At 41.8% G+C, this 19,790-nt stretch overlaps 1 protein-coding gene across 2 annotated transcripts in view; it reads right to left on the bottom strand.

Annotated features, from left to right (window-relative positions):
- Window positions 1-19,790, bottom strand: part of NPSR1 (neuropeptide S receptor 1) — a 142,597-nt gene that overhangs the window by 46,665 nt on the left and 76,142 nt on the right. The window lies entirely within an intron of this gene.

Genomic DNA, 19,790 nt, shown 5'->3' with positions numbered 1-19,790 from the left:
GTTTTAAGGGGGTTTAGATTACAAGGACTGTGTGAGGATCAGTAAAGGCAAAATTGAGAAAAGGAAAATATTTATCTTAAAGAAGTCCCCCCCAAACCCCACTTCTTGTATCTGTTATTTTACAATGTGGACCTTTTGTTACCTCCCTACCATCAACAACCACCCTCACCCCAGGTTCCATTTCTGGCTCTCCTTTCCCCTTTCAACATTTGTCCCTGGGAAAAGTCAAATGCATGACCTATCAATTTAATTAACTTAGTTGGTTAAACTAGAAGAACTGAGGCCAAGATTTGAGACCAAGGTCAGAGACTTTATACTCCTGTGGTTGTCCTTATTCATTTCTATAGTTACAGATTGTAAGTTGTGCAGGTGTCTGCATCAGAAATGATAACATATACTGTATGTCTAGAAACTCCCTTTCACTCCTCCATGACCAATATCACTAATTGAGCATGTGGTTCAGAATCTTTCTCAAAAAGTGCTGCAGGGGCTCTCTGCTGATTAGTGGATAGAGCTGGGGACTTAAAACAGGATAAGTAAGAATTCATTGACTTAGAGTCACTTTCTTGGAATACCGGATATAACACTGTGTCAAGGACTCAAGAGGCAAAGCAAACTCATCGATAAGGGAGCTCTTAGAAGTCTGGTGAAAGTGGTGGTCCTTTCTAGGCAAAAATGGAAATGCCTGAGTTGCCCTGGAAGACAATAAAAAAAAAAAAAGAATAAAAAGGCCAAGGGAAGTGAGCATGCTGTCATAGATACATTATATGAAGCCCGAAGACCCATCAGAGAATTATATTCCATAGAAGGGCTCAGAAGACACACCATTCATGAAGAATGTACTGGTGAGAGGAACACCAGCATTATAAAGAAGCTCAGTGGTGGCTTCCTACAGTAAGCTGGGGTGGATCGTAGAAGTGGTGGTCATATAGCCAGGTCTTATAACACCATAGTAAGTAGGTACTGTAATAATAATTCTCCTAGTCCTTCCCCAAAGGGACCTACAGCCTTTTATTAGAGTAACTGTACACTGGGGAAAGAAGAATATACAGACATTTTGAGGACTATTAGGTACAGTGTCTATGTTGACACGATACTTGGAGACCTGAAGTGTCACTATGGCCCCACTACAAGAGTGGAATCTTATAGAGTGAGGTAATAAATAGAATCCTAGTTGAAGTAGATCTGCAGACCTTTAATCATTCATATGCCCAGTTCTTGGGTGTTTAATTTGTATTGACGTACTTGGCAGTTGGAATAACTCCATATTGGACTCCTAATAATAGTGGCCTACAGGAAGACTACTCATTTGGACAACATGACAAATGAGCCCTTATCATGGCCAATCTAGCTCTTGCTCTATTTGACAGTCTTTGAATCACAAACAATGGAGACCAGAACTGAGCCCCAGTATAACACTATTTCTTAGGAAGACCAACTAGCTACTTTGTGAAAAATTGACTACATTGGGCCCCTTCAGTACTGCAAGGGCCAGCTGTCCATCTTCCCGGTGTATACCTATTCTGGGTATGAGCTTGCCTTCCCTGACCTCTGAGTTGTAGTGAACACCATTCACCAATCTCTAGAGGATTTCTGATTACTCAACTGAAATAGAATCCCACACAACATAGTATATGATCAGGAGAACCATTTCATAGTGAAGAGAATATAGGCTGGAACCACTGATTGTAGAATCTTCTGTTTATATCACACAGTGTACCACACAGCAGCAGTTGTCTTCTTAGAGAACTGCGGTGGACCCCTAAAGGTCCAGATAAAAGGCCAACTTAATGTCAATACTGTGAAAGTATGGAATGCCATCCTTTAAAATGCCACATATGCATAAACTCAGAGCTTTCTTTATGGTGCTGTGTTCACTAATAGGAATTATACATACATCTGAGAACCGAGGGGTAGAGACAGGAATGGCCTCACTATACATCACTCCCAAAGGACCCTTGGGATGCTTTGTGTACCCCTCTGCTCTGCAGACTGAGGGTCCTAGTCTCAAAAGGAAGTGTAAGACTGCTAAGGGGCCTAGCAAGGATCCCTTTAAACTAAAAGGGATGGCTGCCCCAAAGACTCCTTTGTCCAGGGACTAGCAGTGAATAAGAGAAGTCACCACTATGGCCAAAGGAATTGGCTGTGTGATCAGCAAGGGGCAGTAGAGCTGGGTTTAAACAATGAGAAGAAGAAGAGTATGGGTAGAGCACAGGTAATTTACTTATCAAGTTATTATTGAAGGCAAATAATTGGTGAATAGGGTTAGGGATGCTGGGTATACTGCAGCAGGTCCTCAGTGAAGAGTTGTGCCAATTCTTCGGGCTCTGGGGTGTCCTGTGCTACCATGGTACGAGGGTGATGGGGGGTAAAACTGAGTCTTTATTATTGTCCTGAAGACATGCACCCTGGCATGTGTGCAAGTGTCAACAAAGATAAAGCAGGTGTCAACTCTGTCCTGGGTAATATATAAACTGTACCCTCTAATAAACTTTCAAAACTGTAATCCTGTCTTTGTTGAGAAGCACTGGGAGGCTTTATGGGAGAGGATTTGTGGTTTCTGTGCAATTCTACTCAGAGAAGTGAACAGAATTTCAGTCGGCAGTAGAGGGTAGGCATGTGATCAGATTCAGGCTCTCAGAAAGCTGAACAGCTAAACAACGAAAGAAACCCCGATTCTGGAGTAGGCCACTCATAATTCTGTTTCCAATAGTTTATTTTTATTGCTGTGTTTCTGTTAAAGAGGACACGGTCACTTGGTTAACTACTTCTGTGAATACCGGAGAATGAGAACAGACGGGTGGCCAGCATCCTGAGCCGGTACGGCATGTAGTAGGTGCTCAGAACATATTCATCACATCAGTTGTCACTATGGTTTGGAAAAGGCACTTATGGCCTTGTAAAAGTGAAGCTTTTTTTTTTTTTTTGCTTTTGTTTAGAAATAATAAAGACTCACAAGAAGTTGTGGGCATCGCATAGAGTATTTTCACGGACCTGTCACGCAGCTTCCCCTTGGGGTGACATCTTACATAACTAGAGTTGACTTCGTTGTCCAACGGAGAATTACTACTCTTAATCCAGGTTTCTGTACAATACTGAGCATGGTCTTAAGGAATGTTACTAAGCAGTCATTATATCCTTGTTAATATTTTAAGTATCTAAAGTATCTTAAGATTTTTTTAACCTAACAAAAAACTGTGAGATAAGTTCCCCGTTATACAGATGGGCAACTAAGTGTGATTAGAATATGTCTTAAGGTTTGTATAACCAGTTAGAGGGGAAGGCAGGCCTATAACCCAGACGTGGATGTCAGAGTCCAGTCTTCACCACACTACCTGTGTTTTTTCCTTTTATTTCCTTTTCTTTTCTTCCTTTCTAATGTGCGTTCTATCTGTTCCCATTTATTCCCAATACCAATATACAGGCATGATTCTTCCTCCCACCCCCTCATTCCCTTCCCTGGCTGCCCTGATTTTTCTCTCAGCCCGCTCTATTTATAGAGCCACACTGCCCATAGAATTTGCCTTTAGTCCTTTAGAGAACTGTGGTGGTAAGTCATCCTTTTCTGGATGACTATAAACAGGATAAAATCTGAGGCCCCCACTTAGTGTAAAGACCTTCGACGATCTGGCCTTGCCTATCTCTCACCAAATACCCACGTGGCATTTTTATACTGAACACCATCGTGATCACACATTCCTGTTTTCAGATATGCATTCCCTCTTCCTGAAGTTGCCTCACGCCATTTATCAGTCTGTTGAATTCTTATTTACCTTTCAATATCTAGCTGACATGACCCCTTTTCCAGAAGCTTCCCTTGACCGTTCATTAATATGGTAGGGTCTACAACAAGAGGTCTTTGGCTCTCCCAGTCTTATGCCTATCTCTCTCTTTTTGTTTCTCTGTAGGTAACAGACCACTGGCAAGCACATGGGAACTGCGAAAAAAATGTCAAAGATTAGAGAAATTTTGTAGCAGTTCTGGGTCATCAGAGAAGTTCTGAGGAGGTCAGATTTGAGCCGGGTCTTGAGAGTTGTGAGCTGTGAACTGATCAATAGAAATCTTGTGAAGTATTTCTTTGTAGGAATCGACTGGATGAATGAATAGAATGGACATTGGAGTTCTTTGGATATTCTCTCACTCTCTGTTTTTCTCTCTTTTTTTTTTAACTTATTCTTAAACTAAAGAATAACGGGGGAGGGGGGAATCCCTAAACTTACGGTTCTCTAAATCTAAGTGATTATATTAACAATTATAATGAACTCCAGTAAAATTTCTTTTTTCCCCTGGAGCTCAGTTTTAAATAAGCCCAGATCTGGGAGTAGACTATCAATGGAATTGGACTCCAGCATTTGTTGCTATTAAGCAAATGCCGCTCTATCTGATCAGTAAAAAGCTATTTAGTTACCTAAGTAATTGAATACATTGCAAATAAACCTTTCTTAAATGGTAATTAACAGGACCTTGGGAACAAAGGGTACACTTTAAAGGCTTAATCACTTCTTGCTATTACTCTTGCTTCTTAAAATTTCTTTGGTGAGAGCTCCAAGGAACCTGCAATACTCAGAAAAGCCAAGCCAGGCTCACCTCAGGCTTTATTGCTCCTTCAGTGGCCTCTCAGCAACATGAGTGTGGGTTCCCCGTTGGAGCACGGATATGGGTGGAGTTGGAGACAAGTCAAGAAGAACGAGGCGACACCTGAGCTGAACCCTAAAAGAGTCAGTAAGGAATCGTCGGGGTGGTGGTGGGGAAAGCAGAAGAAAGACACTGATCCTAGGCAAGGATGATGACAACAGGAACAGAGTTATGGTGGCCAGAGAAAGTGAGATGAGAGACTACATGGCTTGTGTATATGAAACAACATCAGTTTGTGATCGCTGAAGTCTAAAGTAGGAGCTTCCAAGTGGCTAGAATGGGACTGGAAAGATAAGAGTTGGGGCCTTATAGGGTCTCATTTGCCAGTTAAAGGAGCTTGTGCTTTTTTTCCTGTGTATTGTGGGAGCTAATGAGTGTTTATGTGTTCGAACACCTGTTTCAGTAGATTTCTTTAGTCACTGTTGAGGGATCAATTTGGGAGGCCCAATGCTGAAATCACACTATACTTGTTAGGGAACTATGCAAAAGTGCAGGAAGGAGGTAAGTAGTACCTGGTGTATGTCAAACAGCAATTGGGATATAGATTTAAGATGAGATACGGGATGCAGATTTGAAATATACTTTACAAGGCAAAATAAGGAGGACTTGGGTGACTGAGTGTTAGGTGTTTTAAATGTGAAGTAGAGCAAGAAGTCTATGGGTCCTGGCTTGAATGTTTGTGGTAGATGGTGGTGCATCTTGAGCACACAGGAGGATAAGCTCATTATATTTGTTCCCAGTTTTTGGCAACTCCAAATAGAGTTGATATGAATATTCATGTGTAAGATCTTGTGTGACTATAAGGTTTCATTTCCCTAGGGTAAATACCCAGGAGTCAGATTGTTGGGCCAAAGGGTGAGTATATATAGTTAACTTCATGAGAAACTACTGGACAGTTTTCCAGAGTTGCTGCATCACGGTGATCCACACCAAAAATAAATGTATGAGAGATGCATTCTCTTCTTGCCAGCACTTGGCATTGTCAGCATGTTTTATTTTAGTCCTTGGGCTAGATGTGTCAGGGTCTCTCATCATGGCTTCAGTCTGCATCTTCCTAATGGTTAACAATGTTGTTGCTATGATCATTCGCAGTCCCTGTGCTTCAAATTCCTCTTTGAGTACTCTGTTCGAGTGAGAGCCAGGGTGTGGAGGGTCTTAGTGCTCTGCTCTCCCCTTTCATCTGCACCTGCCTTCCTGTAACTCTGCTGCTGTTTGTGGCTCAGCACTGGCTAAGCGGGAGGTTGGAGAGATCCGCTTTGTCCTGGCTCAGCTTTGATCTTACATCGACCTGTGCACCTGGGCCTTGGGGTTGGGACCTTCTCAGCGTCTAACAAGAAAAGGTCAGACCTAAGAGGTAGGCTGGAAGGCTCCCAAAGCCACAATTTGTAGTTTATTCTGTAGACCGGTTTGGCAAGCTATAGACCTCAGACCAATCCCAGCCTGTAGCCTTTTTTTTTTTTTTTAATAAATAAAGCATTATTGGGACAGAGCTATATTCATTCAGTTCAGGGATTGTCTATGGCTGCTTCCACTCTACAATGGCAGAGTTACAAAGTTGTTACAAAGACTGCCTGTAAGTATAATGAAGGTTTAGTTTATGCCCTCAGGGAAGGTCACCTCTCTCAGCAAAAACCTTAGGCCACTGTGAGACCAAATACTGTTGCCTCAGAGCACAGGGAAACACACACAGAAACAACCAATCAAAAGCCCTCAACTCTTGGGGATGAGGGCCTAAAATCACTGGCCCAAGATACTTCCATTGGAAGTCACCTACCACTAGGGGGCAGGTCATAAAACTCTCTTCCACACAACACCCACAGATAGAAGGCCGAAGCTGGAATGCCACGGGGGAAGGAGTTGTCCTACGGTAAATTCATACCATAAGAGAAATGCTTTCAACCAGCACATTAATACCGACAGCTGGTTAATTGATCAAAACATTGGTTAAAGAAAGGAAGCACACACACAAACCCATCTTAAAACATTTTAACATAAAACATTAATGTTCACGTAATTATCATTTCTTTAATGTAGGGCCAAGACTTTTATTTGATTTTATGCATCATCTTTCTTTTGTGTGCATAAAATACATCTGTAATACATCTTTTATGATTTCTGGTTTTGTTTTCTTTAAATTAGAGTGAGAACTTGAGATACCAGCAAAGCAATCTGAGGCAGCATCTCATTGTAGGGATTTTTATAATCCTCTTTCATTCTTTTATAGCTACATTCCCAGTGCTTAACTCTGTTGCTTCTTTTAGTGAGTCAGGAAAAAAAAGTCAAGTCTTTCCAAAGTATCCAGTCTAATTTTCACAGAAACAACAACTCTTTAATGTTCTTTTTGCTAATTATATAATTTTAATAATGAGTACAACTGATTTGGGAACAAACACCTGTGACTCCTATAACCCAAGAAGTGGAAGCAGAAATGGATGAGTTTTTAGGGATCTTCCTGATAGTCATGGGTGCTAGTTAGTCAGGGTGTTTGAAGGCAGACTAGAGAATGCTGCTTAGCCCAGTAAGGCATGAGGAAGATGTAGTCAAGAGACTTCTAGGGGAATCCTTTACTGTTCCTTGACCTTTCCTGGCTATTCACTCTGCCAGCACCTTTCTTTATGTTGCTCCCTTGACTTGGGAGTTTCTTTACGCACCTCCACCTAAAGGATATCCTAACTCCTCTACATGTAGTTCAAGGTTACCCCCTTTTTGAAGCCTTTTCTGACTACTGGGTTTGGCTAAATGCATTCTCTGGACCTCTCCCTACCTTGTTATCAGAGTCTCCATAACACATTAACACATTTATTTTTCGTATTTCTCTCCAATTCTGCTATATTATGAAAGGATAAAGATTATTTTTTTTGTGTACCATCATGTCTCTGTTATCACATGGTAAGGGCTTGGTAACTTTCCATTAAATGAATGATGACATTGTTACTGCTGTTGCTTGATTGGCTGCCTCAGCAGAGGTGGTTTCACAGAACAGACTGAGTTCCATTAACTGTCTCCTTCAGAGTAGATTAAGGTCATGATTATAGAGTCAAGACGCTGGAAGGAGGAATATGATTGGAAATTCTGATCCCCAAGCAGATTTATTTTTTCTTTCTTTCTTTCTTTCTTTCTTTCTTTCTTTCTTTCTTTCTTTCTTTCTTTCTTTCTTTCTTTCTTTCTTTCTTTCTTTCTCTTTCTTTCTTTCTTTCTTTCTTTCTTTCTTTCTTTCTTTTTTTTCTTTCTTTTTCTCTCTTTCTTTCTTTCCTTCTTTCTTTTTTTGGGAAAATTAAAAAAAAATTAGAGAAAGAGAGAGGGAAGAGAGAGGCAGAGGGAGAGAAAGAAACATAAGCAGGCTCCACACCCAGCAAAGCCCAACAAAGGGCTCCATCTCATGACCCTGAGATCAGGACCTGAGCTGAAATCAAGAGTCAGACACTTAACCAAATGAGCCACCCAGGTACCTCAATCCCCATGCAGATTTCTAAAAGAAGTCTCTAGATTCTGAGATCTCTGCTAGATTGTAAGCTCCTGGTTAGCAGTAGCTGTGCCTAACTCAAGTTTATAGCCTTATCCCTTTTCAGAGTGTCTTGCAAGATAGTCAGTGTTCGAGAGATAAAGGAGGAGATGTTGGCCAATTCAACAGATTTGTAAAGTTCTTGGAAATGCAAGGTCACTACTGTAGGATTCACCTCACATAGAGAACAAGACAAAGCACCATTTCTTAGATTCCTGCATGCTCTCAACTGATGTTCATACTTTTCCATATACAGCAGAATCATGGGAATAATGAACACTTAGCAAACCTTTTCTTGGCAAGTGAGTAGCATGTGAACATTTGTCACACTGGATAAGGGGACTACTGAATACAAATGATTTGAAGGATCACTTTGACATTTCTGACAATATAAGATTCTTTTAGCTTCAAGTATGATATTATGGACGAAAGGTGCCCTGGTTTTCCTGGAGGACACTGGATGGCAATGGCAATGGTGAATCTCCAGGGTATATAATGCTTCCAACTCAACTCAATGTCTTTAGTGTTGTTGTTTTGCTTTTAAAGCAAGGGAGGTGATAATTGTTTGCTTGTGGTTGTGCACGAAAACTTTTTTGATATTGCTAAGTGTCCTTTTCTCTCCCCTCCCCCCTTTTTTGGAACAAGATTTGAAGACTTTATGTAAAAATTTGTTTAATGATGGAACTTGCATTGCTCAATCTGATGTCAGGTACCTAACTGCCAATTAAAACTATTTCTCAAAAAAGTAAGTTCTTGGGTCTCTAAGTTTTAGACTCATTGTGCTATACTAATATGATCCTGGCACTGTGCCCTTCACCAAGATTAAGTACTGGCTGAGCTTAATGGCCCAAACTATCAACTCCCCAGCTCTTTATTAATCCTGGGAAAGTGGCCCGCACCTCAGTCATTACTGCTCAATTAGGTAAATAATCATCACATCCATTCTCATTAGACCACTCTCTTCACTGAAAGCTGTTTCTGAGATTTTCATTTAGTCTTAATAAGTCATAAATGCCACTAGTGTCTCCTTTTTTCTATTGGTCCACTAAACAAATAAAACTCATGTATCTAATTAAAGGAACACAAATCCTTCTAAAACCAACTCTCTCTGCTTTCACTGTGTGCAAAGCCAAGAATCTCATTACATGAGGCCAACTGGCTAGCGTGGGTCATTGGTCATTGCCGGGTGGTGAAGAAGTCTTATACTCATATGTGCAAATATCGGGTTCAGAAAGAGCACATGTTTCCTTGAAGTGAGGAAAAATAAGGCATTGAGTCACTACTATTTCTCCTTCTCACTCTACAGGGGAATTTCTTGAGGCATGGCAGTACATAATGACCATCATACAACATGAGGCTCAAACTGACTCTGAGTGTAAAAATAAAAAACATGGGCAACTTGTCTCCACCCTTAATGAGAATTTGTTTTCCTAGTAAGAATGGTCTTCCATCAATCCTATAAATAGTCTTATATTTTTAAAAATCCAAGTGAAAGAAAGAAGAGTTCCATTTGCAGTTATCCAAAAGACGAATTCTTTAAATATCTTTTTTTCTTTGCAGTTCTTGCAGCAGGTTAGCATGAAAGTAGTAGATTGCAACAAGAAATAGTTGGTTCTCATTTCATCTCACTGCAAAAGGGCACAGGCTTATACATAGGGAGGTGAGGCAAACACAAAGATAGGATGCTAAGATCCTCCTTGATTCCTCAGTCTACCTCAGCCTCCTCGTCGAGATCACATTGTTAGTAGTACAAGCCCTGCCAATGACCAAGCAAGATGTGGTTAGAAAGGTCTAGTCATTTCCATACAGGATGGGAATCCTATAATCAGCTAGCAGAACCTGTTAGATTGCCATCATGTTCTGGTGGGTTCTCTTGCCCAATCATGCTTCTTCCCTTTTCTTTTCATAGATGTTAACCCCCCACCCACCCATTTTTTCATGCCATCATTCTATTTCTGCACCTGTCTCCCAAAGAACCCAACTTTAAACAAGAAGTAGAGCAGGAAAGGACAATATGACCATTTATTGTGTTCGGATAGTCTTCAAGGGCTACCTCTATGCATAATCTAAGATCTTAGCTCCTAGCCCAGGCCTAAGTTCCTACTGAATTTTCTGGAAGATAGTTTTCTGAAGAAAAAAAATAATAAATAGGAGGCTCAGGTTTTGTTTAACCTAGAGCCATGGTAAAAACTGTCTATCTTATTTTCTACAGTGTGTGCTCATTAATTCAGGCTAGTTAATTTAATACATTTGGCATTCACGAAGAAAACAGTGTTGATTAATAGATTGGCTCCCAAGGTGACTACAACCAAGCCAATACTTGAGAGAATAGAGCACAAAGAAATACTAGTTGTGACGAATAGCTCAAGGAGAGAACAGTTATTTGTTGACAGAGATGCTGTTTATGAGGCAATTCTTTGTTGGGCTAGACTGCATTGTGCACTGCAGGAAATGTGGCATCCCGGCATTGTGTGATGATTCCAAATGCCCTGGCACTGCCTCTAGTGGAGAATCACTTGTAAAGCAAGCTGAGGTGTTCAAGGTCAGAGTTATCTGAGTCTGAACTAATGCATAATAGATTAGGGCAAAGTTACTTGTGTTGAGTTGGAGGGGCAGGAAGTGGAGCCAAAGGTCAGAGGAGACAGAAAATAGTAGGGAGCATGTAGAGGAGGGTAGCAGAAACCAACCACAGGCTCAGAAGAATACTGGAGGATTTGGGCTATGGTTGGGTCACTAGAATAGCAAAGTGAGACAAAGCAATGCCCAGCCTAGGGGAGATTGATTAAAGAAGAAGCAGGGAGCAGTCTGGGAACAGGATAGCTGGCTGGGCCTCAGAGTTAGTACTCATACACTGGACACTCAGTATTTTATTTCCTTGGAAAAGGCTTGTTTGTTTCGGTGCGTCTCGTAAGGTCTTGGCCTCACCTTTCCACGTGACACCCACCTTTCCCAGAAAATAGCTCTCTGAGTCTGATCCTTGTCACTGAGGAGGGCAGAGACAAATTTTGGCTGACCACCTCTGTGGCAGCCATTGCACCGGGGCCTTTATTTAATACATGTTAGTTTATTTCAGGCAGTGTTTATAGGAGTGTATCTGAGCTGAAATCTCTAGCTTACACATAAATAGAATTAGTGACCATTCAGAGTCTGCATTCAACTTTGGGTTCAATGAAATTTGGAGTCTAAATTGGACTTTTATATATTTCTAACTGAATAGAATAATTCTAATTAGATGAAATGGTTCAATCTAAGTTGCAGGATAACTAAAGACATTCACAAAATCACAGAATCTTAGAGAAGCCAACATGGAGACTTCTGCCTATGATAAGGATTACCTCCATAAACAGTAAAGGCCAGGCCTGGTGTATTTACATGTAATCTCTTTCCATCACCATAACTGTCCCCCCAAAAGGCAATAATATAATTTTTGCATCTTGTGGTCCCTATGAAGATTAAATTAAGTAAAGTATAGAAAGCACATGTGTTGGTGCCAGTCACAAAGGAGGCCTTGAGTGCATGGCACCTACTCTGCTCATTTCCCCAAGAGAGAAATGAAGCCATGAGAAAGTAAGTAATGCATTAAAAGCCACACCAAATGAAAAACTGTAGAGCTAGGACTCAAACCCAGGTATCTAGTCTCTGCCACCTTTTTTCGTACAGCTTTCAAACTAAGAGAGGCTTTTAAAATGTTTTAATAATTGAACAAAATTGCAAGAAGAAAAACATTTTGCAGCACATGAAAATTATATGAAATTCAAATTTCGGTATCCACAAGTTTATTGGAACACAGCCATGCCCATTTGCTCACATATTGTCCATGGCTGCTTTCCTGCTACAACAGCAGAGCTTGGCGATTGAGACAGAGATCATATGCCCCACCCCCAAGTCTAAAATGTTTAGAAAAAGCTGGCTGACCCTTCTCTAGACCTTAGACCCCTGATCTTTCCATTATGCCCAAGTGCTGGTGGATCCAGATTGTTTGTGACTTTGCCAAATCTTCCGGTATTCCTGGGGAATTATCAAATTGCCATGCAGGTTGCATTGAAGTGCTCCCTGCTGGCTTACATAGGAGAGTTTTGAAGGTACCAGATGGGAACAGATTCCTTTCTTTCATCTTAACAAAAATCCAATCTCACTCTCTTTCATGTTCAAAGCATTTGATTAATGAGGACGTGAAGGGGAGAAGGAACAATCCTTGCAGTAGCACTGGGCTGGGCTGCCAGTTGGAGCTGCCGCACGCAGTTGGAGCTCCTCCTCCCCATGTCTGCCAGGTCCCAGAGCTCCCAGCCCTGCCCCACTGAGGCTGCAGACATGGAGGCTGAAACAGCACCAGCTTTGAAGGCAGGGACCTGTTTGTTATTGTCGTTGTTTTAAATTTTATTTAAATTCAATTTGCCAACATAAAGTATAACACCCAGCGCTCATCTCATCAAATGCCCTCTTTAGTGCCCATCACCCAGATACCTCATTCCCCCCCACAACTCCCCTTATGCAACCCTTTGTTTCCCAGAGTTAGGAGTCTCTCATGGTTTGTCTTCCTCTGATTTTTCCCACTCTTTGTTCCTATTTCTCCACTCACTGGCTGTATAGTCTTGGGCAAGGCATTTAACCACTCTCATTGTTGGTTTCCACAGGTTTAAAATGGGAGTAGTGAAAGCATCTATAGCTTGGGCAATTAATTAGGATTAAATGAGAAAATATAAGTAAAGAGTTTTTTGTTCATTTGTGTGTTTGTTTTGCAAAGAGTTGGCTGACTGAGCAGTCAGTAAATATTAACTATTATTTTTTTTTCTGCTTATTTGTCAGCAGGGAAGAAGCTCATTTTCTGATCTCAGTGAAAATGCCCTGGAAGGTGTTTTTTAAAACATTTTAAAAAGTGAATACAAGCACACAATACGCAATTCAAGCAGCACAAATAATAAAAATAAATGTCTCACAAAACGAAGTGTCCCGAAATGTTCAAGGCAATTCTATTAATAATAATAGCTCTAAACAGGAAAGGACCCACATGCCCATCACTGGTAGAATGGAGAAATACACTGTGCTATATTCAGACAGTGGAGCCATTCATTAAGGAGTGTGAAAGGTCTACAACATGTGTAACAATGTGGATGGAACTCTTGAACAGAATGCTGTGTGAAATGCTGGAGCCAGACATAAAAAGCATACTAGATCTAGACAAAGTATAAAATCAGGGGAAGCTCATCTTGGTCTCTGGGATTACTCTTGGTGGATCTGAAGGTTGGTGACTACAAGCTGGTGGAGGCGGCTTGGGGAAAGCTGCCAGTGCTCTGTTTCTTGATTTGGGTGCTAGTTACATAGGTGTATTCAGTTTGTGAACATTCATTAAACTGATATTTGTAATGTGTGCACAGGATTAGACTTCATATTTCAATATAAAGAATAAAAACTAAAAATAAGAAAGGCACCCTCCGCCTACTTTTGACTCCCACTCACTTAGTTCCGCAGAAGCAGCCACCGTTGCCATCAAAGAATATCCAGAGCTAGTCGCTGAACGTACCAGAACACGTCTGCATGGGTATATTGTGGGTATTTCTTTCTTTCTTCTTATTTCCTGAGAGCAAGTTTTCATTTTCTTTTATAAAATCTTAATTTTTTTAGAGCAGTTTTAGGGTCACGGTAAAATTGAGCAGAAGTACAACTACTCCCTGCCCTCACACCCGCACAGCCTCCCTCAGTATCAATCCTCCACAGGAGCAGTGCATTCGTTACAATTAATGAACTTATATTGACATATCATAATCATCCAAACTCCATAGTTTACATTAGGGTTTTCTCTTGGTGGTGTACATCCCAGGCGTTTGGATGAATGTATAATAAAATGTAACCATCATTACAGATAGTATCATATAGAGTATGAAAAATCCTGAGAGCAAATTTTGATGGACCTAGCCCTCTGTCCTGTTGACAATCTGTTACAAATGTAGACCTCAGAAGAAGGAAGAAAGAGCAGAGAAGATGGGAAGGAGCTTGGAGACTGGGTAATCCTCCTGGACCTGGCAAGATAACTGCAAATGTTTGTTAAACTGTCAAAGTGAATTTAAGGGCTTCAAGGTGGCTGGGCCATCTTCCTAATGTTGGGTTGAGACCCAGATGTAATCACCTCATACTTTGTGTTTGAAACTCTAGGTATCCCTTTGAGCAGCTCTGGTCCCAAGCGATTTATGATGAGCACTTGGCCTAATTTGTGATTCAGAATAACATCCACCTTTTCTGTGAAACCAGTTTCCTCATTCTGAAGCTATAACAATGTCTGACAACAGGATGGGGTATTTGAAATCGGGGCCACCATAAAGCCATAGGAAGGTTTCCTTGTATTTTGGGCCCTTATCTTCCTGGCTGGTGACCTTCTCCTGTACTTTTGGCAGCATCAACAACCCCAAATGTTATTTACCCTCTAAGAGCCACTGCAAGTTCCACCTCACCATGAAGTTCCCACCATGTTTCCCTGGAGGATGCTGACTTGCATCACTTCATCTAGCCCTTCTTTAAGTGATCATCAGTCTATCTTATTGATTGCTATCTGCTAGGCTTTAAATACCATGCCATGAGCTAGAAACACTACAAGGAAGAAAATTCCATTCCTATCCTCAACTTGTTCACATTCAAGTGTCAAAGGGAAGCATGTAAGATAATTTAACATATTACTGCATGATATCTGTATAAAGGATTGGGTGATGAATCAAATATGCTGGGGTAGGGACCAAGAGGACAAGGCAGGTTTCACAGAGGTGCCCCTGGAGCTTTGTATCTTGAAAAATGAGCAGCACTTTGCTAGAAAGATCACAGCAAGAAAGCAGTATGCGTGACGGCATGGGAGTATGACACACGTATTGTCATTCATCACTCTGTGTGTCATTGCATTTACTAGTCTTTCTAACGAGACTGTGAGAGACTCATATATGAGACTCATAAGAGCCTTCTCTGTTCTCCTAGTCAAGTTCTAGATACTAAAATTACATAGAAACAAAAGATTAAGGGCAAACACAGGAAGAATCTTCTTAAAAGATTTAACTAAGGGCCTGAATTTTACATATTCAACAAATCTCCAGTTTTAGTATGTGAACTTCTCTTCGGACTTAGAATATAAAGGAAACCTCCTCCTCCTCCTCCTCATCCTCCTCCTCCTCATCATCCTCCTCCTCCTCCTCCTTCTCCTTCTCCTTCTTTCTCCTTCTCCTTCTTTCTCCTTCTCCTTCTCCTTCTCCTTCTCCTTCTCCTTCTCCTTCTCTGAGAAAGTGCAAGTTGGGGGAGGGACAGAAGGAGAGGGAAAGAAAGGATCTTAAGCAGACTTATACCCAGCATGGAGCTGGACATGGGGCTCCATCTCATGACCCTGAGATCATGATCCGAGCTGAAATCAAGAGTTGGATATGCAATTGAATGAGCCACCCAGGTAGTACTAAGGAAACCTAAAGAGATGAAATGGAACTTCAATTGGAATAGTTTTTTTAAAAAAGATTTTATTTATTTATTCATGAGAGACACAGAAAGAGAGAGGCAGAGACACAGGCAGAGGGAGAAGCAGTCTCCATGCAGGGAGCCCAATGTGGGACTCTATCCCGGGACTCCAGGATCACGCCCTGGGCCAAAGGCGGTGCTAAACCGCTGAGCCACCCAGGCTGCCCCTGGAATAGTTTTTATAATCAAACTATGATTTGCAGCTAATCTCCTCTGTACTTATCCTGCCTTATTCAATACCCCATGTCTGGATCCCCAGGGCTTGGCTCCCCAGCTTTCAGGAGGATGTGAATTATTTTGAGAATAATTGGGCCTGGACTGTGACATAGTCACTATTTGAATCCACTGTTTGCCACTTAATTGCTCTGTGACCTTGGGAAACTTACTTAGACATCTTGGGTCTTTGTTTCTACCTTATAAAATTGAGGTAAGTATACATATTTTGTTAAGATTAAATGTTATAAGTGTTTGGAACATAACACTTTTCCTTCCTTTCTTCTCCTTACTTCCCTTTCTATCCCCTTCCCTCTTTCCCTGGAAGGTTTAGGAAGAAATTTTGGAAAGAGAGAACCTGAGAGTTGGAGAGTGAAGAGATTCTGAGTAGCTGAGAGAGAATTTGGGAGAGGCAAATGGATGGGTGGAGAGGAATTTTAAGACATTTTGCTGGGTTTCTTTCAATTTATCCCCACTGATAAATGCCATTGCCTCTGAGAGGTCTCCTTAAGACTGAAGTTGGATGTTTCTTCAGAACAGAGACCAAACAGACTGCCACGAGGGGGCTCAGGGTTGTTGGAGTGCATGGATTGCAGAAGAAGGATAGGACTTTAGTGATCTAGAAGAAGAGAAGACTCAAGGTCACACTCTTGACCTGAGTGTGTGCCTGTCATGCATTCCTTTAAGGGCTGTTGCCTGGGAAAAGCATTAGACTCCAGACTAATATGTGACTGGCAAAGGACCTTTTCTCAGTAATATCTTAGAGCTTTCAAGTAGCTTATCCCCATTACTAGAGGGGATTATGCAAAGACCCTGTGTCCATTTGACAGGGATTCAGGCACAGTGGGGAGATGGGTGCAATGACCCAAGCTATATCTCCTGGACCTGTGTCTATGATTCTGTAATGACTCACAAGGATCCTTCTCTATGTTACCCACTCCACTCCCAGGCAATAGAGTCTCAACCTCCAGGTAGTGTACTTCCCTCTCCCATCACCCCCACTTCAGCCCACCAAAACCAAAGGGCTCTCAGTTGTGAACAAATCTGACAACTAATTCTGCAGGGCTAATGGTTGAAGCCACTTATTATTCTCTCAACAGCACTGTTTCATTTTAATGGGGGGCATCAAACCTTGGCGCAGGAGGGACTCTTTAATGGAAGGATTCCAGACAGTGTGGAATGCAGACAGGAACAGAATGGGCTGGCAACATGCCCAAGGTCACACAGCAAGGTGGCGGCAAAGCTGTAAATAAAACTCAGCAGCCTCGACTCCCAATCTCACATGGCTGCCCCAGCCTAAGGCTGCCTCTCTTTTGGTCAGAACAGGGGCTTTCGGCCCTATTCTTGAACTGTGTTAGTGACAGTGGCCTGGCCTGAAGGTGTAGAGGCTGTGATGTGAGACCCAAGCACATCCTCCCTCGCTGCCAGAACCCAGCATGAAGAATAGGAGCTTCGAGGAGGCTTGATCAATAGATATTATGCAAATGCCTAGAGCAATAACATTCCCTTCCATTACCAAGCTAACAGTCCCAATAAAGAGCGTGCCTGGATTCTGACAGTTTTATTTTTCCTGGTTTGTCAGACGGAAACCAGGAACTGACTGATGCCCACATGAAAGCAGAATAGGTACATGACTGGCAGAGGCCCAATTCCTTTTTCTCTGAATTAGAGGCCCTTGCACCATGAGCTTGCAACAGGCCGGCTCTGTGCACATCAATTATGTTCTCTGGCTGAGAGCCTTGCTGAGTAGTAAACATGCCTGAGCCATGATGAGCCTCATTTGTGATGCAGCCCCCATAGAAGGGAAGCAGCGGGCAGCCAACCCGCATCCCCTCCCTCTTTTCCCTCTTCACCTCCTCCCACCTGTCACCGCAGCTAAGGGATCCTGGAGCCGGAGTATTTGTTATACTTTGGCTTGTAGTGTGCAAGAAAAATAACATCCTTCATCTTCTAAACCAAAAATTAATTGCTAGTATGAACTCCTACTCTGTTGGATGTCAAGAACTTAATTGCAGTCAATTAAGTGTTTACTCTTCCCCTGTCTCTGTAGTCCTCTTTAAGTTCAAGAAAACGTATGCAATGTCAAGTCGTGCGTGTGCATGTGTATGTGTGCATCTGTGTGCATGCACGCAGGCATGGTGTCTGGTCCCAGGTGTCTTCCCTAGTCCTCACTGGCATCTACTAAGAAGTGCCCAACCCTGTCTTGCTTTTGGTTGTCAGCAGATCAAAGTGATGCCTGTCGTGCCCACTGCACAGCCTCTTTAGGCCGCAGGCTCTCTTCTCTCGGTTGCTCAGAATACATTTCTCTGCCCTGGCACCAGGATGCAGGGCAGTGTCTGCAGACAGCGGGTGCCTATTTCAGGCTCTCTGCCTACACACCCACACAGACATTTCTTCTCACTTTTGGTGCTGGGTGGAGGGGGGAACCCAGTGTTTCACTCACTCCCTGGACTTTCTCTTGAGAAAGTGGGTCACAGATCCCCTTGCTCTTGAATTCTCTGACTTATAGCTCCCCTCCCACGTCTCCTTAATGTTGGTTCTAGAGGGGCTCAAGGCTCAAGGTCTCCTTCTCAGCAGCAGCCTGATGTCTAGGCTCTTGTCGCCCGCACACGCCCCCTGGCCTTTCCCATTTCTGGGTCCAGGTAGCCTAGCTTTTCAGCTTTTCCTCCAACTCACTTGAAATTCAAAAGCTAAGAAGTAGATGATTTTTTTTTTGCTTTGTTTTTGTGTTCCTTTAATAAACCTTCATTATGGCAGTAAAAGCCTTATGATATAGTTGTCCAAATGGAGGATTATGTAGTGATCAAAATGCTAAAGAGGAGAGGGGGAAGAAGCAAAAACATCAGACGGTTACACTAGATTTTTAAAACTTGCTTGCAGTCATTCTTAGAGTTTTAGAGAAAATTAAGCCTTAAGGAAAATGATTGGGAGTTTTCAATTTCTCTATGTTCCCAAGGTTGATAGCTTCCCAAAGTTGCCAAGGGTAATTCCCCAGGGTAATTCTGGATGCACTGGAGAAAAATAATTCATTAAATAAATGGATGTTTTGGGAAAGCACTTCTCAAAGTGTGATCTGAGGACACCCCTAAGGGTCCTGAGACCCTCGATCTATCAGGTCGAAACCATTTTCACAGTAACACTAAGCCTCTATTTCCTGGTTTACTTTGTTCTCTCCTGAGTGTGCTGTAGCCTGTGGGAAATTCCTCTGTGCAAACGTAAACACCTGGGTATGCACAGGAAACAGATGTACAAAGATCTCATATGTTAGAAATATCAGATAAACAATATTGTATTGCTTTTAAAAACATGAAAACAAGGCAGAGGATTCTAAATGTGATGAGATTAAAAGACAACTGTAACTGAGCAGATATATTATAACAAGCACAAAATAGAACTTTAAGACGTGTAGAAAAATTACATGGTAATTGAAATTAAAATCTCAATAAACACTGCTAAATAGAAGATTGGAACCAGATGAAAAGAAAATTGGAAGTTTAAAGATATGTCCGAAGAAATTACCCTGGAGGCAATGGAGACACAAGGAGGTGGATCAAAGAGAAGTTCAGACACACAGTGAATAGAATGAGAAAGTCCAACGAAAATCTCATTGCAGGTCCAGAAGATGATAAAGAGAATGGAAAAGAGGCATTATTCAAAGAGACAGTGGCTATGAATTCTCTGTAATTGAAGGATGCCAGCCCTCAGATATAAGAAAACTGGCAAAGTCTAGATTCCACACAATTTTCAGACAACAGCAGATTTACGATGAGGAAAGAGTTTGTGTTGTTTTGAATCACAAACAAAACAGAGGGGGCATTCTGAACAAAAACCTGGGGGATCAGGGCTTCTTAAAGGAATTCCGAGAGTTTCAGACACCAAAAAGTCATAGGGAGACTCTATCTGTGTCCAAGGTCAACACTAGGAAGAAGGCCTGGCCATCAGAAATCACTTGGATGGT

Source organism: Canis lupus, chromosome 14 (genome assembly GCF_011100685.1).
Source record: "Canis lupus familiaris isolate Mischka breed German Shepherd chromosome 14, alternate assembly UU_Cfam_GSD_1.0, whole genome shotgun sequence".
NCBI lineage: Eukaryota > Metazoa > Chordata > Mammalia > Carnivora > Canidae > Canis > Canis lupus.
Note: the sequence above shows the minus strand (reverse complement) of the source record. Positions and strands in the feature narration are given on the sequence as shown.